This window comes from Urocitellus parryii, chromosome 1 (assembly GCF_045843805.1).
Source record: "Urocitellus parryii isolate mUroPar1 chromosome 1, mUroPar1.hap1, whole genome shotgun sequence".
In the NCBI taxonomy this organism is placed as follows: Eukaryota; Metazoa; Chordata; class Mammalia; order Rodentia; family Sciuridae; genus Urocitellus; species Urocitellus parryii.
In genome coordinates this window covers 171,170,695-171,197,505 of record NC_135531.1, presented here as the reverse complement: position 1 = coordinate 171,197,505, position 26,811 = coordinate 171,170,695, and the positions used below count along the sequence as shown (strand labels likewise).

The window sequence follows — 26,811 nt, the reverse complement described above, 5'->3', positions numbered from 1 at the left end:
GGATGTGCCCGTGGGTAAATCGAGTTCCTACCCTAGCTGATGAGTGTCACCCTCCACGAGGCCTGACCCACAGCTGTGGGTGCACCCCACATGCATGTGTGTGGCCTTGCCTACCTGCTGTGGAAGCGACTGATGTCCTGCACATTGCGAAAAATGACTGCCTTCTGGCTGGCCACGGCTGCTGGTGCTCAGGGAGCACGGTCCAGTTGCTGTATGTAGTGGCTTTGGAGGAACTGAAGCTCACCCACGAAGGTCTGCTCTGAGCTCAGCAGCTCCTGGATGACAGAGCTGGCGGAAGAGTGGCATCAGGGGGTGCCCAGCAGCTGCCCTGCTCCCACTGTCCCTAGTCTCCACATGGGGACTAGGTACACATGGAGAGCTTGCTCCCTTGCACTGCAGTTAAACGGGATTCCTGTGAACAGGAGCCTGTCATCCAGCTTCAGAAAGTGGGTAGGTGGTGGAGCAAGGGCACCACCTATTCTCCAGGAAGCCCTCACGCATGAGGCTCTGGGAGGGCACAGCTGCAGAAACCAGGGGCAGGACCGTGACCTAAGGAGGCTCACACAGCTTCAGCAAGCACAGGTCCCCCATGAAGAAGCAGGGCAGAACGCCAGCTGGCCCTTGAGGCCCAGCAGCCAGCTGTGACTCCAACCTCAACCCTCCCCAACACATACCTCAGCCTGGTCTTGTACTCATCCTTGGACACGGCCTCGGGGAATTTGGGGGCCTCACTGGGCCCCCACTCAGGAGACAGCTGTTGAGAAACAGGAGTTTGTCCCAGGGCACCAGTTTGTTACACCTCCTCTGTGGCCACCAGGCTCCTGTCCCTTACTTCCAGGGTTGTCTGGCGAAGGGCCAGGATCCCAGGGCCTTGGCACCCTCCCCCAGCTCCAGACTACCATACCTTGAGCCTCTTGTCCAGGTAGGCTGGTGACACACAGCCTTGCCTGGAGGGGCTGGACTTGGTGGGCTTGGTGCGCACAAGCCAGCGCAGCGGGTGGGCTGAGTCCAAGACCTCCACATACTGGCCTTCCCGCAGTGTGATGGCATCCTGCTCGGCCCCCAGGGATAGGTAGTCGGCCGTGGCCACGTAGATATCAGATATCTGATAAAGAGAAATGGGCCTAAGTCCTGGGGCCAGAGGGGTGAGGCCTGCCAAGGCCACCCATGGCCCCCCACCTCTGAGGAGGGAGAGGTTCTCCAAACCCCCTAAAACCCCCAAGAGCACAGGGGGGAGTTTGCTGACTCCAGGGGCCAAGGAGGTACCCAGTCCAAGGCCACAGGGCAGGAGCCCCCAGGGTCACTCTGCACAGATGGCAGTGAGAGGGCTGGCTCCTGCCCATGTGGACGGGCGCCTAGACTGTGGTTGCTCACAGCGCCTTGCTGCCCACTGCCCCCTGCAACCCAAGAGGTGGTGGGCTCTGGAGGCAAAGGTGCACTCTCCACAGATGGCAGTAAGAGTGACATCAGAGGTAGTGCTCTGCAGGAACCCACGTGCAGAGACCCTGCCCTCTGCTCCAACCTCTGGTGTCCCTTGGTGTCTCTGGGGGTGATGCCCCTCCCTTGGTAGCACCAGGCCCTTGCAGCCCCCCATCGTCTCTTCAGCAGGTCAGGCCCCAAGCCCTGTTCCCAATGGTCCCAGCCCACCCACCTCTCCTCAGGAGTCCCCATCCTCTGACTCCGAGGATGACTCCTGGAAGCTGGAGGAGGGCTGCCACTGGCCATGCCGGGGGGAGGCGGACGGAGTCTTGGACTCCTCATCACTGTCACCTCCAGGCACCTGCAGCTTGGCTGGGCGAACACAAGGGTTGTGATGTCCCTGGAAGGCTGTCCCCCTACTGCCTACCACCCAGCCAGTCTCCAGGGCTCCCAGGCACAGAGTCCTAGCTAGGCCCCATGCGAGGACACAGGTTCCCAGCCTCCCCTGGGCAACCTGGATGCCCATCCTGGCCCTCTCACCCTGTGTGATCTTGGCCGACACCATCTCAGTGATCTGGGAGGTGAGTTTCTGTAGGAATTCCTCTGTGCCCACCTCAGCGAGGGACAGGTGGCCGTGGGCCTCCTCATCCACCAGGGCCTCCCCTGGGGGAACAAACACAACACTGTGGGGTCATGCTTCCCCCAAAAGTTCACTACAATTCTCCTAGGGGCTGATGGTGAGCAGGAGACCAGGCCCTGGCAGGGAGACCATGAGGTGGTGCCAGCAGGAAGAGACCAGTGAGGTCAGCAGGATGCAGAGCCTGTGACCAGGGATGAGAATGAAGGGAGCGGGTCTGGACAGAAGAGGCAGCAAGTGGCCAGAGAACGGCAAGCACAGCTAAGGGGCAGCAGGTGGCAGGCAGGGCTGCAGGCAGATGGTGAGGGAGCTGAGGACAGGGCTGGGCAGGGTCCAGCCTGGCATCAGGCTTGAGGCGGGGTTGGGGCTGTGGGGGCAGAGGTGACTTTGTGGCTCTTCTTAACATAGCCCACTGGGCATGGGCCCCATGACCACAGAGGTCAGAAACAGCTCTGACTCCAACCAGAGGTTGGAGCTGGCCATGAGAGGGCAGGGACCTGCCCAGAGCCCAGGTCCAAAGGGCGGCCTCCCCTGCACCCAATCCAGGCATACCTTTCCTCTGCCCAGCAAGGCCGGTGAGACCAGCAGACTCTGACATCTGTGCTGAGATGGCTCGGGTGGTCCTGAGGGGAGGAGAGGTGTCCTGCAAGCCCAGCTTGGACCCCACCACTCTGTTCCCCATAGAGGGGGACCTAGGGGCCAGGACACCACAATCAGGGGGCTCCACACCAGAAGGGGCCCACAAAAACTTCATTTTATAGTGTGGAGAACCTGCACAGGGAAGGGGGTGGCCACCCACAGGGTTACACCACCCTAGCCCACTGGGTAAGTAGCACCAATGTAGGCACGCCCGGGCGCACGCACGGACGCAAACACGCACGGACGCAAGCAAGCACGGACGCAAGCACGCACGGACGCAAGCACGCACGGACGCAAGCACGCACGGACGCAAGCACGCACGGACGCACTGCAAACTACTTCCTGAGGCCTAGACGTTTCAGGCAGTTGGTGGTGAAGCACGTGTCTTCACTTAGCTGAGGACCTACCTTCCGAAGGCTGCCTGGCCTACTCTGCTCCTGGCCAGGAAGCTTTGTCGCCCTCTAGGATGAAGTCCCTTCCGGCTTTCCACTTTGCAGTTCCTAGTGAGGATGTGAGGCTTCCCACAAAGGCAGCCTTGTGCTCACCAGTGTGCTCCTGTTGGACATTGTGGATCCCAGTGGAGAGCCTCAGGTAGGGACGGCACCAGTGTTTCCAGCAGTTTGTGGGGTGCAGCACTGGCTGGAGCGGCGTCATGGGATCAGAGCTGGGTAAGTAATGCATGGGGAAGAGGCAAAGTGTCTCTCTCTCCCTGTAAGGAGGTTCATGGATGCGCCGACCCTGCTGAGTCCTGTTTGGGATAGGAACCTTGCTGGATAGTTCTTAGGGAACCAGGAGCAGGGTGGGGTAGGAGATGGGAGGGGTAGGAGGTGGATGAGGTATGAGCTCCGTGGGGTAGGAGCTGGGTGGGATAGTGCAGGGGAGGGGATGCCCTGTGCTGTCCCTAAGAGGCAGTGACTGAAGGGGTGACCATGCTGAGGCTTGTGGGGGAAGGGTCCTGGCTGGAGATCTTAAGGGACCTGAGCTGGGTGGCATAGTGTCTGGGGAGGAGGCGCACTGTGCCTGTTGCCACTAGGCATTACTTGGTAACATTCCTGGGCAAAGCCCCACCCTCAACACACAGGTGAGTGCATGAAGCACACAAGCTTGGGCGGGCATATTGCAAACTGTTTCTGTGCTCTGAGTTTCCAGGCATCCAGAAGTGGCCAGTAGACAGTGGAGAAACATGTTCCTCAAGTACCTGAGATCCTTCCTGCTGAACCTGGGAGCAGAGCCTAGGTAGGGAGACTTCCAGTGTCCTCAGCAATGTGTGGCGTATGGCCCTGGCTGGAGAGGTGTTGGGGGACCAGACTGGATGGGGTAGGTGCTAGGTGTGGTAGTGTGTGAGGAGGGGGCACACTGTTTCTGTAAAGTGGTGCCTGGAGAGGAAGCTCATGCTGAGGCCTTTGGGGACACCGCCCTGGCTGAAGAGGCTTCAGGGGAACGGAGCTGGGTGAGGTAGTTGGTGGGGAGGGGGCACACTGTGTTTGTACCTGTGAGGAGATGCCTGGAGAGGGCGCTCTTGCTGAGGCCTGTGGGAACAAGGCCCTCACTGGAGAGGTGTTAGGGCACCAGGAACTGGATGGGGTAGTACATGGGGAGGGTACTTGCTGTGCCTGTCGCTGCAATGCAATGCCTACAGTGGGTGCTTGTGCTGAGGCCTGTGGGGGTGCAGTCCTGGCTGGAGAGTTATTGGGAGACCAGAGCTGAATGGGGTGGAGCTTGGTGGGGTAGGAACTTTTGTGGGGAGAGGTGCACTGTGCCTGTTCTTGCTAGGGGTTAGCTGGAGGGGGCAGTCGTCCTGAGGCTTGTAGTGGCACAACCCTGGCTGGAGAGGTCTTAGGGGACCAGAGCTGGGTGAGGTAGTACCTTGGGAGGGCTGAACTGTTTCTATAACTGTGAGGTAGGGCCTGGGAACATCCTTGCACATAGCCCCACCCTCGACACACATGTGCATGCAGTTTGCACACATTCACTGATTCATGCAGGGACTTATCCCAAACTGCGTCTGCACAGTGGATTTCTGGGCAGCCTAAAAGTGTACTGCAGATTGTAGAGAATCTGGGGCCTTCAAATCACAGAGATCCTTTCTACTGATGGCTGCCTTGGCTGCTCCAGTCTTGCCCCTAGACTATGTCACCCACTGGGAAGGTGTCCTTGCCGTCCTTTCTCATTCATGGGTGAGGATGTTGGGCCTCCCACAGGGGCAGCATGGCCCTCACCACCACCTCCTGTTGGTCTTTGTGGACTTATGAGGACAGTCTCAGGTAGGGAGGACTCCAGTGTCCCCAGTGGCATGTGTCATATGGCCCTGGGAGGAGAGGTTTTACAGGACCGGAGCTGGGTGGTGAAGGAGTTCGGTGGGTAATGTGTGGTGATGGGGCACACTGTGCCTGTCTCTGGGAGGCAGTTGCTTGAAGGGAAGCCTGGGGGGGTGGCACAGCCCTGGCAGGAGAGGCATTGGGGACTAGAGCTGGATGAGTTAGAGCTGGGTGGTGTTGTGTGTGTGGAGGGGGCATGCTGTGCTGGCCCCTCTGAGGTGGTTCCTTGAAAGGGGCCTCTTTCTGAGGCCTGTGGGGGTTGGACCGTTGCAGGAGAGGTGTCCTGGGACCAGAGGCTAGGTGGGGTAGTGTGTGGGGAGTGGGCACTCAGTGCCTGTGGCTGCAAGGTGATGACTGGAGCAGACACACGTTGTGAGGCCTCTGGGGGCGCAACCCTGGCTGGAGAGGTGCAGAGGGACTGGCAGCTAGGTGGGGTAGTGGGTGCCTGCTGAGAGGGAGTGCCTAGAGGAGGCACTAGTGCTAAGGCCTGTTGAGGTGGGGAAGTGGGGCATAGGAGTTAGTGTGCTCTTCCTGGGTGCTCTTGGCAGGAGCTGAGTGGGTGTGGCAGAGGTTGCAGGGCAGTGGGGCAGAGGCACTTGGGTGCTGTTCCTGGGTGCTCCAGGAGGCAGCTGAGTTTGTGTGGTGGAGGTTTTAGGGCCGGTACCTGGCTTCAGTATTGGGACCTTGTAGGGGGAGTAAGTGTGAAGGGAAACTTTGGTTGGGGGCTAGCCTGAATGGGAGGATGTTAAAGGGAGAAAGCGGAACACCTGGTTTAATTTGAGTACACATGTATCATTTTTAAAGCTGTGCATACGTGTATGATTTTAAAAGCTGTGTTCTCAACTTTATCTGCCAGTGTTTTCTTTTGTTTGTCCCCCCAAAAGAGTTAATTGCAAGTTTATAGTATAAGTCTATTCTCTACATTCTGTACATATAATTTATGTGTTTTTCTTGTACCTTATATTTTATTACAATTAGGTGATTTGTAATGATTCGTTGTTTATATATCAATGACTTTCATATTTTAAATCAATCATTTTTATGGAAACCATTTTTGTAAGTCCTCATTTATTTTGCTTTTTAGTTCACTATTTCCCAGTAAGTACAATTACTCATCCATTGGCATTTCCCTTTTTGCTGTGCAAAGGGTATATTCATTCTGAAATACTTTGATGTGTATTTTGTCCAGTGTGTGTTACTAAAGCTTCATGGAAATTTAATTATCAGTTGTTTTTGTCTTAAACTGGGAGATAAACTGTAGTTGAAATGGTCAGGTTTTTAAGGCATTTGTCTTCTGGTGACATTTTGCTCTGTTGAGACATGCATTTTGTAAGTACATGTCTTTATAATAACACACATATTTCATGTCAATATTTTTGTTCATAGAACCAGTTTTAGTAAAAAAAAGTTTTCTATTTTTTCACTTCATCATTTGATATGTTTGAGCCTCTGTTCATGTTCTATAGGTGGGAATTTATTATGATCGCCATCTGATAAAAGAGGCTGGTAGCAAAGTTAGGGTTAATTTTTATTTTTACCACAAGGTCATTTGTCATAACGAGGTTTTACTTAGGGGTTTCACAAGTTAGCATCAAAGTAGGCAATTAAGAATATTAACATTAACCAGCACTATTATAATTAATTCTTTTTTTACTTTTGGGATTTCACAGTGGGATTGAGAATATATGAGGAGTATCATTTCTTAGAAGTATTTTATGTGTAGCAGATGCAACCAAGGTTACATATTTCCATTAAAATATGTAGCCCTGAATTCCTGGGCTGGGGTTGTGGCTACACCTCAACGTATACACGTGTGTGTGTGTGTGTGTGTGTGTGTGTGTGTGTGTGTGTGTGTATGCTTTGAAATCCTGTCACTTTTGATTTTCAATTATGTAGAATACCTTTCTGAGTGTTGATTATATTTGTATAAGTTCATTTCATAGTTTTTGCTATTTAGAATACCTCTAAATGCAAATGAGGGCTCTCATGAGGAAACTAAATGTGTAAATTTTGGTTTCCCATAGCAGTTCTGTGACGTATCCCAGGGCCTCCAAGCCCCGGCTAGTGGTTTGGTTTAGAATGATGATGGTATAAATGGAGAAAAGGGATGCATACTTGATTGTTTTATTTGTTCATATGAGTTATAATTGAGAATAAAATGTATTTTGACATACATAAATGGAGTATAACTTCCCATTCTTTTGGTTGTACATGATGTAGATTCACACTGATCATGTGATAATATATGTATAAAGGTTAATAATGTCTAATCATTCCACTATTGTTCCTACCCTCTTACCCTCCTCCACTCCCTTCACTCCCCTCTGCCTTATCCAAATCACCTGTATTCTTCCCTAGAGGGCATCCTCCTATCTCAGTCTCTAAACTCATGGACATTACAGGTGTGCACCACAGTGCCTGGCTTTTCTTCTCATTTATTCTGAGGTCCCAGGCAATATTTCTTCTCTCAAAGATTTATATTGTTTAACACCTCATAAGTACATATTAGTATGTACAATGTAATTACTTTGATTCCTGGGTAATATCTATCTCAACTTCTATCATTTCTTATTGTAAATATTTTAAATATCCTCCTTTGTATCTAGTTTCAGTTATTCAATGCTGTATTCACCCGCCTCTGCCATAGAACACAAGAACTTATTCATCCTAACTGTAATGGCGTTCCGGTTGACCAATCTCTCTCCATCCTCCCACCCTCTACACTCTTCCCAGCTTCTGGTAACAACTATTCTCTCAACATCTATGAGATTGACTTTTGTAGAATTCACATATAAGTGGAATCAGGTAATATTTGTTTTTCTGTGCCTGGATTATTTTATTTAACTTAATGTCCTCCATGTTTATCTCTGTTGTTGCGAATGACAGGACTTCTTTTAATTTTGTGGTCAAATAATATTTCTTTGTATATATCACATTTTCTTTATCCATTTGTCAGTTTATGGGCACATCTGTTGTTTTCATTTCCTGGCTATTATGAACAGTGCTGCAATCAGTAGGGTAGTGCAGGTGTTTCTTTGCCATGCTCATTTCATTCCTTTTTGTATACCCCCAATAGTGGAATTTCAAGATATGTGGTAGCTCTATTTTTAGTTTTTGGAGGACTCTCCATACTTTCTTCTATAATAACTGAACTAACTACATTCCAACCATCATACTCTTCAAAAATGGTTTTTGTGTCTTGCCTACCACATTTATCCCAATATTTCCCTAATATTATGGCTTTCCAAGTGTGAAAATATCTACCTAGCCAAACCGTTATCTCACTGTCCTCAATACTGTCATGTAAATAAAAAGTTTTTACAACTGTTTCTCAAACACACAATGACAGTTTCTGTCTGGAACTTTACTAGATTTTTATGCAACAATATCTTTGACTTTCTCAATAATTTACATAGTTTATTCCAGTATACTTAATTTTAAGTGTTTACTGTGTTATTATAAAATTGATTTGTCATTTTTACTTTACCATATTTGTTAATAGTACCTCAATTTTACCTTTATATCCCAAGGGATTGAATCTAGGGCCTTGTGCATGTGAGGAAAGCACCCTACCAACTGAGCTATATCCCCAGCCACAGACTATATTATAAAAATGGAGAATTTCATAGATACCATTGAATTTATGTATTGAGATGCAAGAATAAATAAAATGGCCACATGAGTCATGAATAAAGAATACTTTGAGATTATTCAAAAATAATATCAATAATGATGATATAAATTAAGATTTACTAATAATTAAAATGTCTATTTTTCTAGCACTTAAGACAAATAATCAACCTAGTCAGCAAGAAAATGAGCACATGCATTATTATCTAGGCAGTATATATATCCATGTAAGGTCTAAAAATATTTGGCTTTTATTTGGTGCTAAAGTTAAGAAAAGTCACACATCACTATTGCTGCATTATTTAAATAAAATTCTTTTTGTTAGTCTTTTCTTTTTTGTTGGCATTGTAAGGATTTCTAGTATACATAATGTATTAATTTATTGAGGTATTCTGCTTAACTTGCATCACAGACTCCTCAAGATTTACATTTAATATGTAAAAATATTTTGACATGCATAATCTATTTTTATTTCATCAACACTTTTTCTTTTTTTTCTTAAGAGAGAGTGAGAGAGGAGGGAGAGAGAATTTTTTTAATATTTATTTTTTAGTTCTCGGCAGACACAACATCTTTGTTGGTATGTGGTGCTGAGGATCGAACCCGGGCCGCACGCATGCCAGGTGAGCACGCTACCGCTTGAGCCACATCCCCGGCCCCAACACTTTTTCTTAAGTTATGTATTTATGAACCACATAAACCAAAATATTCTACAAAGGTGATAACAAAATGAAGAGAAGTAAAACAATTCCATTAAACATATAATAATCTATGTTCACCATTGAGCATCAAATTTTTAAATTATCATATCTTGGCATTTTTCCCTTTGTTTCCTAACACAAATTATATTATTCAATACATCTTATACAAAAACCATTTATTTCTTATTAATAATGTTTTCTAGCTAAAGCAGAATTTTCTGAATATTTCTCTGTGTGTGTGTATGTTTGTGTGCATAAACGTGTATGACTCTGTGTGTGTGTGTGTGTGTGTGTGTGTGTGTGTGTGTTTGTGTGTATAGAGAGAGAGAGAGGGGAGAGAGAAGGACAGAAAGACTTTTTATGTTAGGTAAATGTATTTGTATGGAAACTCTGGTATAATTTTGCTATAAAATTTGAACTTAAAAATGAAGTATCTGATATAAATAGTTTATAAACAGAAAAATGAAATATCTGATAATAAACAGAAAAATGAAAATTGAAAAAGTGTTATCTGCTGGTACATTCTTTATTTTGTAATTGATCTTTTAATATTAGATATTGATCAGATAATATCAGTACACAGTGAGACTAATTATTTGGGAAGATCATCAATATTAAATGCATTTGAGAAGTCCAAAATAACAGCTATGTTTCCATTTTGTTTTTCTTTTTTTAGTTTTATCTTAGTTTTTTTCACTCTTTGCAAAGTATAAACTATTACCACCTCCTTTTCTCATATACTATAGCTACCTAAATAAATTGTTTAGAAAATTTACAATGTATTCTCCAGTATGTTACATGATCTTTAAAGTTTGAGACAAATGTTTTCAACTCTTTGTATGTTTTTTACATTGTTGCGATTGTTTTTAATTTTATTAGAATACATGTAACGGGAGGTAATATTTCTATATTTCAATGTTGAAATTTTTAAAGGTCTTAATCACAGTACTTTTTGTAATACGGAGTTATATACATACCAGAGAATAACATTAATTTGAAAATATAGGACATAATGACAATTAAACAGGAGGATTGCAAGTTCAAGGGCAGCCTCAGCAACTCTGTGAGATCCTTTCTCAAAAATGGTTTCATCTGCTTCACTGAAATAAAATGTTGGGGATCTTTCTCAGTGGTAGTGCATCCCTGGGTTCAATCTCCAGTGTTAGAAAATAAATGAATAAAAATAAATGAAAAAAAGAACCAATTAGTTGATAACAATTTCATGAAATGAATGAGTATTTTATAAGATAACACATTAAAGGTTGTTTTTTTTTATTTAGGTAGAACAAACAAAAAGATAAGGTTATTTTGTCCTAATCATAATATTTATGACTTATGGGATTTATTTTGATAATTTTAAATTACTGAAAAATTGGTATATTACTTTAGTTATTTATATTTCTTTTTGTTAATAGTTAGTTGTCATCTAGTTATATCTAGTGTATAGTGGGCATGGTTTGGCCACCATTCTTTGATGATATAAAACATTTAATCATAAATATGGCTTAAGAATCCTAATCTGGAGGCTTACTGAAGCTGGGGTGTGAGTGGCAAATAATGAACTATGAAAATAATAACAAGGACTTTGGAAAATGTTTATTTTTTCTCTCTCTGATTGATATGAGTCTATCTGTATGTTTATCCATTTATTTATGAACATGTTTGATTGGAGATTGAAAAGGCAATTTGATATTATTTCTTTTTATATGACAAGGGAGGAAAAAGTCAACTTGTCCTCTACAAAGGACGCTAAGATGGGTGTTCTGTCATGACAAGTCATCAAGATTTGAACCATTTGCTATTTGGGAACTGAGGCAATTTACTTTTTTTTTTCTGTTCCTATTTCTCTATCTAAAAGGTAGCAATAAATAAAACAGCTTGTTTATAATTTCCATTAGTTTTAAATAAATGACGAGGAGACAAGCTGCCATGTAGACAGTGCCCAACAAAAATAGCAGCGACTCTTGCCACTGTCATCTACCTTGAGGTCCTTTGTCATCATATCACAACAGTGCTGAAGTATCAGAGAGATTTAATCCCTGACAGTATCATTAATTCTCTGTGATCTAAATAGTGACAGCTAATCTTTCTGGGTTTGGTTTGTCATAAATCAGTTGGTGACGAATGGTTCTTTTTCCATACAGATGTTTGAAAAATTTTATGCATTGTTCATAAACTGTTGGGTGACATTCTCGGAACACATTAACTGCAGCTATTTGAAATGTTATTACTAAGAGCCCCTCCCCCAATTGTCTTCATGACACCCCTCTTCTGTAGCTTTTCCTATTATTTTCACTTACATCAGAAATTTCTTTCTAAAAATATTCACTCTTGTCACATTACTTCAGATGTACCTTTAGGATAAAAATACAAACAAAAGAGAAACTAACATAAATATAATGATAATGAATTCTTTTTGTTATTTGGTAAGCTAAACATATAGAAGTTCTCTAATTTAGTCCTTCCAGTGATTCTTCAATATGGGTGATTGTTTTCCCTATTTTAACTGCTGAAGAGACTGGCAGAAGTAAGATGAATCATGTTTTAGTGGCATGATCTTCTCTTTGTTATTGAGACTTAATGAAGAATCTGTCAGTTTATTTTCTCCTTCTTGCAGCTTAGAACTTAACATGCTTTTATGCACTGAAAATAAATACTAAAAATAAAAGAAATTCATGTTGCTTATCTTTGTTAAGGGAATAGTATACTAAAAATCCTCAGTATCAGCAGTCAGATATAAGGTAAAAATAAAATTTTAAAAAATATCTGTATCAGTATTTCTGAGAATAATTTGAAAAAGTGATCTAAGGTATTTGAAAAAAATGTTACAACACTTCACTGAAATAAATAGCACTGTTATTGTTTTTGAGAAAAAAATAAACACTCAGGATATTTTTAATTAAAAAATAAGTTATAAATTTAAGCTATAAAGGATAATACTTAAATAATTTAAATTTAACAAAAACATTTGTATAGGATGCATAAGTGTGCATGAAATATAACTATTCATAATAGAGATACCTGGAAAATAAAAAGGAGTAGTTCTACAAAATATTTAACTGTATCATTATACTATAGTAAAGCATTATAGTGTGGACACAAGGTAGCAGGTCTATTATATGAGAATAAAAAAGGATAACTAGAAAATTTCTAATTTTTTGAAAATAAATCTAATAAATTAATTGTAGAACTTGAAATTTTTATAGTATTAACTTCATTTCTAAAAATCTTGCCAGAAGTTACAGAAAAAAACTTGTGACATCTTATGGATGAGTACATGCATTGTAAGTTAAACAGTAGAACACATTGGTGTTCAAGTTCTTACAGGCATGACATTAAGCACCTTGCAGCAGAAGAACAAGCTGTAGGTAAATTCTTCTCCATGACATTATCACCTGTTTCTTTAGTAGAACTGCATAAGCATCTCAATAAAGTTCAGAATGAATGCACATTTAATTAAGGATGACAGTAATTTTTATGTAGTTTTTTATCTGCCATCATTAGAAATGTAATTAATATATAATTTTCCTACAATAAATATAACATTAGAATTTCAACTATTTTGCAGAAATATTATTCCAGTCTCATCACAGTGAAAACTTTAGTAAACTTTGTATAATCCTTAAAACATTTTTATAAATATTATGCTAATTCAATATTAATAAGAGATCAGTCTAGTTTATATTTTTCCCTAAAAATGGCATTTTGAAACAAAAGTGCATATTTATACCTACTTCCATCTTATTTTCAGATGTGCAACTATAAGAAAAAGTGGATTTTTGTGAAAAGGAATAAAAAATACTTTTTTGTTAGCTTACAATGTATAATATGCAATTTTCAAAGAACACTGTGAATTATGTACACATTAAATACATATAATCATATATGTAAATATTTTAGTGTACATATATACACACACATATATATATATGTACAATGTAAAGCAATGTTTTGATGTTCTAGAACAGAAGTATCTAGGGAGTTCTTTCAGATTTCCTTACACTGAATTCTAAATCGGCAAGCTAAAATGAATGTATTTCTCTCAATACAGCATAAACTAATAGAAATAAAGAAAACTATGATTTCTAAATTAATTTAAAAACTACCTGTTGTGTTACAAAATGGCAAGGTTGGGGCTGGGATTGTGGCTCAGTGGTAGAGCGCTCGCCTAGCATGGGCAGGACCCGGGTTCGATCCTCACCATCACATAAAAATAAAGGCATTGTGTTGTGTCCATCTACACCTAATAAAATAAATATTTAAAAAAATAGCAAGGTACTAAAATTAGAATTCAAATTCATATCTGTATATATTTTCAAATATTTGAGCTCTTTTCATTTTTGCACATGAGTCCAAAATAACAATGAAAATACCTAAATCCACACCGTACCAGCCAAATTTTTCACAATATCTGATTACATACTTATTCTATCCAGATTCCATGGTAACTCTTGGCAATAACTAAAAGTGTTTCTAGTAGTAGTAGTAAATGTAGTAGTAGGTAAATGTTATTTTTTTAAAATCCAAAATTATTTTTTCAATTTGTAATTTCTTTATGGTTTATTTATTATTTCTGCCCATGTGTGGTTAAGAGTTATGTGACAGAGCAGCCCTGAATGTGGCTATGTAAGTTTCCTGGAAGTTACATAACAAAATACCACAAACTGTGTAGCTAACAACAGACATTTATTCTCTCAAAATTCTAGCTGTCAGAATCTGAAATCAAGGTGTGAGCAAGGCTGTGCTCCTTCTGAGACTCTGGATAAAATCCATCCGTTCCTCTTCCTAGCTTTGGTGATAACCATTAATCCTCTTCAATTTTTGTCAGCTTGAAGCTGCCTCACTCCAATCTGCTTCTGTTCTCACAGGTCCCTCCGTTCCCATTATCTTATATATAAGTCCTTCAAGCATATTGTTTAAGGGGCAACATTAATTCCCTCATGTTTACTGCAAGTAATAAAAACATAATGGATTTTACCATCTTAGCCATTATTATAGACTGACAGATTAATTTTGTTCAAATTATAATTTAAAATAAACAACTTACAAGAGTGACAGGCTTATTGCATATTTTATTTTACAGTCCCAAGCTCTATTAAGTATCCCATTTTGTAATGCCATTTGAACATTCTTAAGTTAGATGTGTAAATAGTTGTTTTGTATTAAAATATGCTGGTATTTTAAATCTATAATTTTCAGTTAGGAATAAATTTTCTTAAATGATACTTAAAAAAATCAAATAGTAATTCCTTTAAAATAACATCTTAGCCATTTTAAGTGTGCAGTAGAGTAATATTAACAATTCACATTGTTGGAACAACCTAGGTACTCTTCAAGAGATGAATCGATTAAGAAAGTATGGTATATATACACAATGGAATATTACTCAGTCTCAAGGAGAATGAACATATGGCATTTGCTTGTTAATTGATGGGACTGAAGCTGTCATGCTAAGTGATATAAAAAAACCAAAGGCCAAATGTTCTCTCTGAGATGTGGATGCTAACCCATAACAAGGGAGGGGAAGTATAGGAGTTCACTGAATTGGACAAAAGGGAATGAAGGGAGGGGTGGGAAGAAGAAAAAGAGTAGAATGAATTGCACATGATTTTTGAATGTGCATATGAACACATGAGCAGTATACCTGCACAAGAATGGGATAAAAATTGGAATGGTTTGCACTCCATATATGCACAATATGTTAAAATACATCCTAGGGTCATGTGTATGTAAAAAGAAACAAATTTTAAAAAAGGAGAAATAATTTTATATAGGTTTTGTATTCAAATTAACATTTTATGCTGTCAGTGATGAGAAATATAATAATGTTTTCTGATAAATAAAAAGAATCAGTATTTGCATATTTTCCTTTCCTAGAATGTTTATATGATCATTTGCTTTTTTTGTTATACCATTCTTTTGTTTCCACTTGAAAGACTGCCTGTAGCAATTCCAAAAAGGAAGTCTAGTGGTAATTAATTCTCTCAGCCTTTATTTTTTTGCCAAAAAAGTTGTTATTTTTTCTTAATTTTTAAACGAAATTATTGCTGGTGCTCTCTTTTCAGTTGTTAAATTGTTTTTATTTTGTGTGTGTGCATCCTTTTTCTTTGAAAAATTAATACATCATATCTGACCTAAAGTTTTCTTCCAAAAAATCTGCTGATGTTTTTCTGAAAGCTCCATCTTAGGAGATAAATCACTCTTCACTTCTTATATTCAAAGTTTTTTATTTTCATTTTATTTATTTACTTATTTATTTATTTATTTTCTAGTTGCTGATAGACTTTATTTATTTATTTATATATGGTGCTGAGAATTGAACAGACTTTTATTTATTTATTCATATGAGGTGATGGGAATCAAACCCAGTGCCTCACACTTGCCAGGCAAGTGTGCTTCTGCTGAGCCACAGCCGCAACCCATCAAAAATCTTTATTTTTAAATTTTGATTGTTATAATTTTCCTCACTTTGGGTCCTTTTTGAATTCATCTTAATTATTTTTCTTTGAGTTTCTTGAATTTGGGTATCCATTTTCTTTCTCAGAATTGAAAAAAAAAAAGTCTTTTATTTTTTCAAATGAGTTCTACTCACCCTTCTCTTTCTCTTCTTTAGAGATACATGCAAAACACATATTTGTCCTTGTGATGTTGTCTCATAAGTCCCTTAGAGTTTTTTCACATTTAAAATTTTATATTTTTAATTTTCTTTTTGTTTCAATCAATAATTTCAAAAAATATTTTATTTCAATTGTTGTTTTATTTAAATACTGTCATGTTGGCATTTTTACACTTTACATGCATTTTCCTGATTTTGTGTCATTTTTTTAATATTTATTTTTTAGTTGTAGTTGGACACAGTATCTTTATTTTATTTTTTTATGTGGTGCTGAGGATTGAACCCAGGACTTTGTGTGTGCTAGGTGAGTGCTCTACCAATGAGCCAGAATCCCAGTCCTTTTGTGTAGTTTTCTGCTGTTTCCTCATAACACATGTAGGTATTTTTACAAGGACTATTTTTCATTTCATGAAATTATTCATAGACCTTCAAAGTCTTAGGATTGGTCTTTGTAGAGTTATCTCATTTATTTGATTTATTTGTGTTTCTGTGTTTCTTCATGTGTCTTGTTATTTCTGTTATAATTTTTTGTTTTGTTTTTGCATTTGAAGAAACAGCTACCTCTTCCAGACTTTGTGAATCAATTTTGTATGGGGGACAAGTTTCACAAATTAGCCAGAAATTTTGGAAGCCCCTTGGGTCTTTTATGGGAGTGGTTCTTTTCTGGACTTGAAAGATGATTTCTGAATTAGGTTTGCTGGTTTCTTTAAGAAAGTCTTGTACTCTCTTCCTTCCCCTGGTGTCTCATTGCTATATGGTAGAGTCTGATGCTTAGACAATCCTTTTGAGCTCTCTCTGGTTCTCAGCCCAACTCAGGTATTGAAAGTAAGAAATTTCCTCATATGAGCCTTGAGACAAGTGAGACAAATCATTTCCTCAGACATCTGTCTCTCCCTAAACAACACCTATAATATTGGAAGCATATCCACCCTTCTCCTAAGAAAGTAGTCATGAATTATGTTTGCCTTGCTGGGTTGGGCATGGGGTTGATAGCAAGTGAATGGAAATGGCCTTTCTTTTTTACCTCTTTAAATAAAACTGTATTCCTGGAATACCCCAATTTCATAACTGGCTTATGCAATATTCTTATGGGATCATTGGACCATAATCTTTGTGTGTCAATATATGTGAGGAAGTGAGGTCTGGGGCTTTATATTCTGAAAAATTTCAGACATCACTCAAGGAAAACATTTTTATTTAATAAAAAAGTTGATACTAGGCTATTCATATTATAATGTGACTTTCATTCAAGTATAATTTCTTAAATGTGAGCTACATTGTAGCATAACATTCATTTTACAGGAAAGCTTCAATACACTTCGGCCACTTTTATCTTATGACCATTGAGTAACTACAAATAATGTATGAAACTTGTCCCCCATACATTTATGATATTTGTGGTATTGTTTAAATATCCTAAGCCTTTTGGGTTTTCAAGTTGCAATATTCTTGTAAAATATGTATTATTTAAATTATTTTTAATGCTGAATACCTGAATGTATCCAATTAAAGTCATATGCATTCTCCAAATTTATAATTCAATTTTCTCAAAAAAGTTTAGTCAAATAGTATTTTTTGTGAGCCCTGAAATAAGGGAATCTGATGAGCACACTTAAGATTTTTATATTTTAAGGTGTTAGAGTATAAACCAAATCTGAAATCAAAAATAGTTTTCCATTTAATTTTTAATATTTGATATTTTTTCTCTCATTGTTTTATTGAAAATATTTTGCATTCCTTTAATTTGTTCCTCAGAGCCCCTATACATCCTAGATTTTACCTTTTAATACTATCCCATATTTTATGAAATTCAGCTCCTATTCTCTTAACATCTTTTCTCCATGATCAAGTTTCTTTGCCAAGATTATGTATATTGCCTTTATTATGTCAATATCTATTTTTCAAATGATGTAGTCTGTTGGTAATGCTTTCCATTAAATTTTTAATATGGTTTATTGATTCTTCAATTTCAAGAGTTTCCAAATTATCCTTCTTCAAAATCTATATCTCCTTCTTGACATGATCTTTCACTTCTAATATTTTCTCTCTGATTCCAATCCTTACCTCATTTTTTACCTCTTATGTCTTCTTATCTTTGAACTTTCTAAATTTATTCCTTGACATTTCCTACACTGCAGTATCAGTAGAGTCTATTGTTGAATCATTCTGTTTTGGATGTTTTCTTCTCTTGTTTTTTTTCATATTGTTTATGTATCAACCCATCTTCAAATGGATCTGAAACAGTGGGGTTTCTACTCTACCAGCTTTTAGTTATCCTGTAATTTTCCAGTGCCTCAGAGATTAAGGGAAGTCAAATAACCTCAAAAACCTATGCATATAACATATAGGATTAAATTAAATACTTAGTTCCTATTATAACATGTACAATGTTGATTGACACAATAATAAATAAACAGAAATTATAGGGTCAGCAATTTCTATCATTAAAGATAGTAGTTAATCATGAATTATGTCCATCAAAAACTCAAACAATTGGTATTACCTATGACTTCCAGTGTTTTAACTGCTTCTATTGCATTAGTGGTGGGGTCTGACATTATACAAACTAACCAGTGGTAAGAGAAGTTAAAAATAGAGATAATTAAGAGTAAAGAAGAATATATTAGGGAGACAAAGATTTGCAATTTCAAAATAGGGCTGATCCATAGACAACATATTGTTCATTATTTATGAGGAGGAAGAGAAGAAATAAAAGTAAAAGAAAAATTAGAGGAATAGTGAAAGAGAGAACAATGAGTCTGGCTTCTGTTGGTTTAACATCTATTTATTTATACATTTTTAAATTACTGCAATATAGACATATACAACATTGAAATTCACCATGCTTTATTCATAGATGTACAAAGAGAGTTTAGTTTGTTTCATTCTACTGTTCATCCCTCTGTTTGTCCTCCATGCCTTCTATGTAACCCCTTCCACAGATATCTCTGCAATTTTTGTTGAATGCCCTCTTTTCCATTATGTGGTCGAGTATTCACATATGAGGGGAAATATTTGACCTTTGGCTTCCTGAGTATGGCTTATTTCACTTAGAATTGTGTTCTCATTTCATCAATTTTCCACCTAGTGCCATAATTTAATTCTTCTTAATGACTAAGTAAAACTTCATTGTGTATATACACCATGTATTCTATAAATTACTCTGTTGATGGGTTTGATGGCTGGTTCTGTAATTAGGTTATTATGAATTGTGTTGCTATAAGCACTGATGTGCCTGTGTTTCTAGAGTATGCTGATTTCAGATATTTGGGTATATACCAAGGAATGAGACAACTGGGTCAGATGGTAGTTCTATTCCAAGTTTTGAAAGGGCTATTCATCCAGTTTTCAAGAATGGCTGTACTAATTTGAAGTCCTACCAACACTGCATTTCCCCATGAATTATTCTTTTTTTCTTTTTAAAAATTATTTTCAGGTGTATGTACAGTAAAGTGTATTTTGACATATTATATATACATGGACTATAACTTTCCATTCTTGTGCTATATATACTGTAGAGTTACACAGGTTGTGTAATTCATATAAGTACATAGGAAAGTTATGTCTGTTTCATTCTACTATTTTTCCTATTCCCATCCTCTCCTTTCCCTTCATCCTTCTATGTCTAATCCAATAAACTTTATTCTTCCTTTCACCCCAAATGTTTTGTCTGATATGTGGATCTCTGCACAATATCCTTGATAATTGATATTTTGAGTGGAGTGAGATAAAATCTCCATGCAGTTCTGTTTGAATCTAATAGTTTTATTGAAGTATAGGGAAAGAGCAAGGACATTATAACAGACTTTCTCTTCCTTGTAGTTTTGATTGTCATTTCCCTGATTCCTAAATATGTTTTATGTATATTTATACACACACACACACACACACACCACTTGTATTTTTTATTTTAAGCAATGTCTGTTTTAGATTTTGTGCCTGTTTCGTTTAGTAATTGGGGTTTAATATTTTTTAGGTTTTTTTTATTATTCTATATATTAATTTCCTGAGGAACAGATGAAAAATATTTTATCACATTGGTAAGCTCTTTATTTACATTCTTGTTTCCTTTGTTGTGCAGAAGTTTTGAAATTTGATTTCATCTCATTTATTGACTGTTAGTTTTATTTCTTGTGCTTTAGAGGTCTTGTTAAGTTGATGACTTTGTCAATATGTTGGAGTGTTGGGCCTCATTTTCTTTAAGCAACTGTAGAGTTTCTGGTTTAATTCCTAGGTCTTTGATACACTTGGAGTTGGCTTTTATGCAGGGTGATAGGGATCAAGTTTTATGTTTTTCACATATGAATATCCAGTATTCATAGCACCACTTGTTAAAGTGTTTCTGTTTTCTTCAATATATATTTTTGGCCCCTTTGTCGCATATCAGGTCACTTTATCTATGTGGGTTTGTCTGTGTTTTTTTTTTTTTTTCCATTCATCTTCAGGTCTGTTTTGGTGCAATATAATGCTGTTTTTTTTTTTTTTTTTTTTTTTTTTTTTTTTACTAAAGCTCTGTGATATAATTGTATATCTGGTACTATGAAGATATCAGCATCACTCTTCTGGTTTGGGATACATTTTGATGTTCTATGTCACTTCTGTGTCAAAATGAATTTGAGAAATGTGTTTTTTCTGTGTGTTATGAAGAATGTCTGTGTTGTGAAGGATGTCATTGATATTTTGACTGGGATTGTATTGAGTCTGTTCACTGGTTAAGGTAGTATGACCATTGGGATAATATTAATTTTGCTTTTTTCAAGATTATTGAAAGTATTTCCACTTCTTAAGATTGTCTTTGATTTGTTTTACTTCACCATTTTATAATTTTCATTGTTGAGGTTTTTCATCTCCTAAGTTAGATATTTTCCAAAGTATTTTCTTTAGGGGTTTTGAATGAGACATTTTTCTCAATTGTTTTGAAGAGGGTTTGCTATTGCTTATAGGACTGCAATTGATTTATGTATTATTTTCTTGTATCATCTCTTTTAGTAGATTTGTTATCAGCACTATAAATTTTCTGATGGAGCATTTAAAATCATCTAAGTAAAATGTTCATGTCATCAGTAAACAGAGGCAACAGGAGTTCTTTTTCCTATGTGTATGGAATTAGTTTCTTCTCTTGCCTGTTTGCTCTTGCTGGGAAATCAAGGAGTGGTGAAAGTTTACTTCCTTGTTTTGCTTTTGTTTTTAGAAAAAGATGTTTCAGTTTTTTTTTTTAATTCAGTTTGATGTTGGCATTTGGTTTCTCCTTCTATCATTAGTCCCTCTGGTGTTTGTAACCTGAATGGGTGCTCAGTGTTGTGAATAGGCTTTTCTGAATCTACTGATTATATCATGGTATTTTTGTACGTAAATTTGTTTATACAGTAAATTTTGTATATGTGTGTGTGTGTGTGTGTGTGTGCTCTTGCAAGCGTGTGCGCATATGTATATATGTACACATATATGTACTTAAATTTTTTTTTTGGAATTGGGAATTGAACCAAGGCATGATTTTCCAATTAGGTTCATGTGCCACTATCCACTTTTTAATTTTTTTCATATTTTTGTAAATGCATTATAGTATTACAGAACAATGGATTTATTGTTACATATTCACATATAAATCTAATATAAAAATAAGCAATATTATACCCCAGTGTTTCCCTTTTTTTCCTTCCCTCCCCCAGGTCCTTTTACTCCTTTTTTATTTCTTCTTTTTAGATATATGTGACAGTAGAGTACATTTGGAGATATTATATATGGATGAGATATACCTTATTCTAATTAGGATCCCATTCATGTGGTTGTACATGGTGTGGAATTTCACTGGTCATGAATTCATATATAAACATAGGAAAGTTATGTTCAATTCATTCTCATGTCTTTCCTATTATCATGCTGCTCTCTTACCTTCATTCCTCTTTGTCTGCTCCAATGAACTTCGATTATATCTTCCCTGTCCGTTATTGTGTATTAGCATCCACATATAAAACAAAATATTTGGCCTTTGGTTTTTGGGACTGACGTATTACACTTAGCTTGATAGTTCCTAGTTCCATGAATGTATTGCCAAATGCCTTAATTTGATTTTTCTTTAAGGCAGAGTAATGTTCTATTGTGTATATATAACCATATATTCTTTTGGATATTTGATTTTAAGAGAGACTAGGATGAAGGGTCAGAAGCTTGGAAGAGAAAAGCTATTGGTATGATTCTGTAATTCCCAGGTGTCTTTATGGAGAATAAAATTGACACTTTCACCCCAGGCCATCTGTTCAAGACTACAACAGTACATCTCAAGTCGGGTACATGACAGTCACTTGGAGAGTTCACTCAGACTCAGACTTCTGGGCCTCAACTCAGAGTGTCTGACTCAGGGCCCAGGGTGGCCCTTCTCTATTCCTTACAAGCACCCAGGGTTTGCTAAAGTTCCTGGTCTAAACACTTCCAACTGATGGCCCTGGTCTAGAAATTTCAGGGGCAGTGAAGGTGACATAAGGTCCTCCTTGAGTCCAGTCTTCACCTTCTTTCCCTACCTCTTTTCCCAGTGCCCTACAGAGAAACCTACTGTAGCTCCTACTTAGATCACACCTGCATATGTCCATGATAAATTGGAGCATGTGGGATCTTCCAGTCTCATGGTCCTTCCACAGTTTCAGATTTTTTCCCTGAAGACTGCAAGCCCTATCTCTGTACTTCAACCACTGTCTTCATATCAGTTTTTAGAATCTCATCTTTTGGATTGTTGATTTCCATGTGAATTTTAGAACATTGTTTACTCTTAGAATTCCACTCTGCATTTTCATGATATTTTATCCAGGACTTTGTGGACACAGGATGTTGCTGATGACAATGGGATTCCTCTTTTTCCCTTTTATGAAAGGAAGCTACCAGTCTGGGACTAACTCCTCTACTGAGTGTCAAGGAGGAGCCAAACATGGGCCCTTTTGGGTTCCTAAGACTACTCTGAAAAATAATATTTATTGGGTGTCCTAAAAAATCAATTTATTGTACCACAGTTGTGGAGTCTAGGAGTCCAAACTGAATTATTATAAGGTATCTGCTCTGGAAGGTCTAGGGGAGGATTTTTCCTTGTCTCCTCTAGCTTTCAGTAGTTGTAGGAAATTCTTGGCATACCTTGACGTGTAGATTCATCTCTCCTTTTTCTGTCATGATTATCACATGTTGTTTTCTCTGCACAGGTATACTTGTCCAAATTTCCTCTTCTAAGGTCATGAATCATTAGATTATAGCCCACTCTAATTGACTATGGACTCATACAACATTTTTATATGCAAAAACCTCATTTCCAGATGAGGTAATAAGCTGATATGCTGGGAAGGACATGACTATTCAACCCAGAGCATGTATTGAGCACTTAATGTGCCCTATTCCCTGTATTTCCCATGGCAGCACTGTGAGGTACACACAGGCATCACTCACACAGAATAAACTAGGATATGAAGCTCAGTAAAGTTGTGCTCCAGCCAGAAGCACATGGAACACTCAAGGTTGTAGTCACAGTGTAGCTGTAGCATGGGTCCACCTGTCCATTGAAAGAACCAAAGGCCAAATAATCTTTATGATATGTGGATACTAACAAATAATCAGGAGGGAGAAGGAAGAATGAGACATGTGTAGACATGAGACTGCTTCCCAGAAATAGTCCCAGAGTACTACAAAGGACTTCAAATCTTTTAGTAGCTGCCTCTTTGAGAATCTTAGAGCAGGAATTGATGCATAAAATAACACTGCTCAAATTTACTTATCAATTATCCCAAAAGTTGCAATATTACTCTTCTAAATTTAGATTACTAGAATTTCATTGAACATCCTATGTGGGTTTATAGTATGGAATTAAAACAATATTTTTCTTCACTATTTAGATATATAAATGACAGTAGAGTGAATTCTGAAATATTATATACACATAAAGTATAACTTATTCTAATTAGGATCCCCTTCTTATGGTTGTAACATGATATGGGGCTTCACTGTGTGTGTGTATTAATAGACGAACATAGGAAAGTTATGTCTGATTCATTCTGTCTTTTCTATTCCCATTTCCCCTACCTTCTTTTATTCCCATCTGTCTAATCCAATCAATATGTATCCTTCCTTCTCCCCCCTGATTATTTGTTAGTATTCACATATCATTAAGATTATTTGGCCTTTGGTTGATAGGGTCTATTATGCTGATTTTATGTCCTTTATGTTTATACTGAGAAGTGGGATAACTTGGTCAATTGGTGGCTCCATTACAAGTTTCTTGAGGAATCTCCATACTGCTTTCAAGTATTGGTTGCACCAATTTGCAGTCCAACCAGCAACGTATGAGTGAACTTTTTTGCTACATCCTCTCCAACATTTATTATTACTTGTATTCTTGATAATTGTCATTCCAATTGGAGAGAGACAGAATGCCTGTGTAGTTTTAATTTGCACTTTTCTAATGTTTAGTGATGTTGAAATTTTATTTCATATATTTGTTGTCCATTTGCATTTCTCCTGTGATGTGCCTGTTCAGTTCCTTTGCCCATTTGGTGATTGGAATGCTTGTTTTTACAGTGTTAAGTTTTCTGATTTCTTTATATATCCTCGAGATGAATGCTGAACTTGATGTGCAGGTGGCAACAATTTTTTTCCCATTGTAGGTTCTCTTCACATGCTTGATTGTTTTCTTTGCTGTAAAGAAGATTTGTAAATGGGCAACTCATGTCCCTCTTGAAGCAGTTCAATAATAAATGATACATGGAAAGCAAAATATAAATTACTTGTGTGTCATGCTCATTTAAAGAGTCATAATACCTTCAAGAGATAAAGGCAGTGACAATCCTATTTAAAATCATGAAAGTAGGTTCATAAAATGTAGGCCCTTTAGCCAAATCCCAGTTTCAGTAAGTCATAGAGTACAGTTCTGCACTGTTATTTGTGTTTTCCCTGAGCCAAGCTGTAGTAACAGGCCCAAAAATCTAATGAATTCAGTTTGTTTGAATAGAGATAATAAGACATTCTTATTAAAACCCACTGGCCCAGATAGTATGATGGTTTAGCATTATGTCCTCTTTGCCAGTATTAGATGTTGACAATTTAAAATATTGTTTAGGATTCATCATTGATTTTCTAAATACAGATGTTTGGGGTGGGTGAGGTAGGGAGAGAGGCTCTGCTTATAATATAAAAAAAACAAATTGCCTCATTCAAAAGTTGACAGATATAGCTGAAGGATATTAGAACAGTGAAAGAACTCAAAGAACTCAGAAGTAAGCCTGTATTCTCGTTTCAATTGAATATATATTTATGTGTGTGTGTGTGTGTGTGTGTGTGTGTGTGTGTGTGTATTATTACAAACTGTCATTTGTTTTGCCCGTTTTATTCCCCTTTTTTTCCATTTTGACATCAGAAGAAAAAAATAAAGAAGCAAATGCATAAAAAAGACACAGGAACAGATAAGAGAAGCAAAATCGTAAGACCACAAGCATATGGAAGAGTAAGTAAAAAGGGTCTTCTCTCCTGTACCTTATATCTGGGAATAATTTTATTGTGCTTCAGCGTAACAGGTTTATAACTAGAGAGGGCCCCTCTCTCTGTGAATTTCTCCACTGATTAACTTTCAAAATGATCACTAAATTTAATAGAGATCAATCAGTGGGTAGTTGAATAAAAGTTTGTGGCACATGCAGTGCCTTTTATATAAAACGATAAGAAGTTAGGAGATGGTTAAAACACCACTATCTGAATTGTTCAACATCCTTCATTCAGAGCACATGATGAAAACAAAACTAGTATCCTGAGAGGCACCTGACCTTTGTCCAACAGCTGGCAAATAGTACCCTCCTAGGAGTAATAAGAATGTGGGAAGTTCATTTTGAAGTGTGAGGTTCCGGATTAGTTGGTAAAATGATCCGTTGCTTCAGGGAGAAGATAAAGATGGTATCCTACACCCTAGAGGTGGTGTATCAAGAGGTATGTGGGCTCATGATTCTTTACACTCTGTAAATGGTGTGTGAGCATTTTGTGAGCTTGTTGAGCACTTATGGAAGTATATGCAATGCCTTGCTGTACCTTTTGATCACTAGCACCCTGAAGAGTTGCTACAGGGTGTAAGCACTCCATAATCAGTGTTTCTTCACAAACCATTATCTGTATAAAAGGGCTACTTTGAAAATAGAAAAGAATCATTTGTTGAAACATGAACCTATAGACATGATGTAAAAGGGAGTTTTTAAAAAGGAATTTGGAGTCATCATCAGTGATAGAGAAGACTGGCAGACTCCAGGTGTTACCAGATCCAGGTCCAGGCTCCTCATTACTGGAAAACCAGTAGTCAGGAGATGTGAATTAGTGGGAAAGAAATCAGGTTTACTGAAGATCCAGCACACTGGTAGAGGGAGGGTGCTGTCATCCTCATAGTGTCCTCTTGGGAATCTGAGGGACACAAAGGATTTTTATAGGGAGAGAAAGATGGGATTGTGAGGCAGTGGGAGAGGTTTCTTTAAGCAGAACTTTTGTCATTGAGGGTGTGTTTCCTTTTCTTTCTTTCTGAATGGACCATCACAATGGAGCTTGACTTTCTGGGGCTAGTACCTATACTTTTTTTGAATCAACATATTTCTTTCTGCATGGTAAATGTCACAGAAATTTGCTTGTTTTGTGCTGGTATATAGCTAAAGACTAAGAAGAGGCATGGCACATTCTGATTTTATCTGAGAATCACCAGATATTCTGGCTTTTGTAAATCTAAAGGAACATTATACAACAGTTCACATCTTAATCGGTTAGCCACAGCTTCTCTCCAAAATTTAGAAACCTGGGTGGAAGAGAGGGTATAACTCTGTGGGGTGCACAGGAGGAAAGCTGAAGTAACTA

The 26,811-nt window shown here is 38.5% G+C and overlaps 1 pseudogene; it reads left to right on the top strand.

Moving 5' to 3' along the window:
- The first annotated feature begins 3,347 nt into the window (after nucleotides 1-3,347).
- The window catches only part of LOC144250021 (guided entry of tail-anchored proteins factor 1 pseudogene), a 142,535-nt pseudogene continuing 119,071 nt past the window's right edge, over nucleotides 3,348-26,811 (top strand).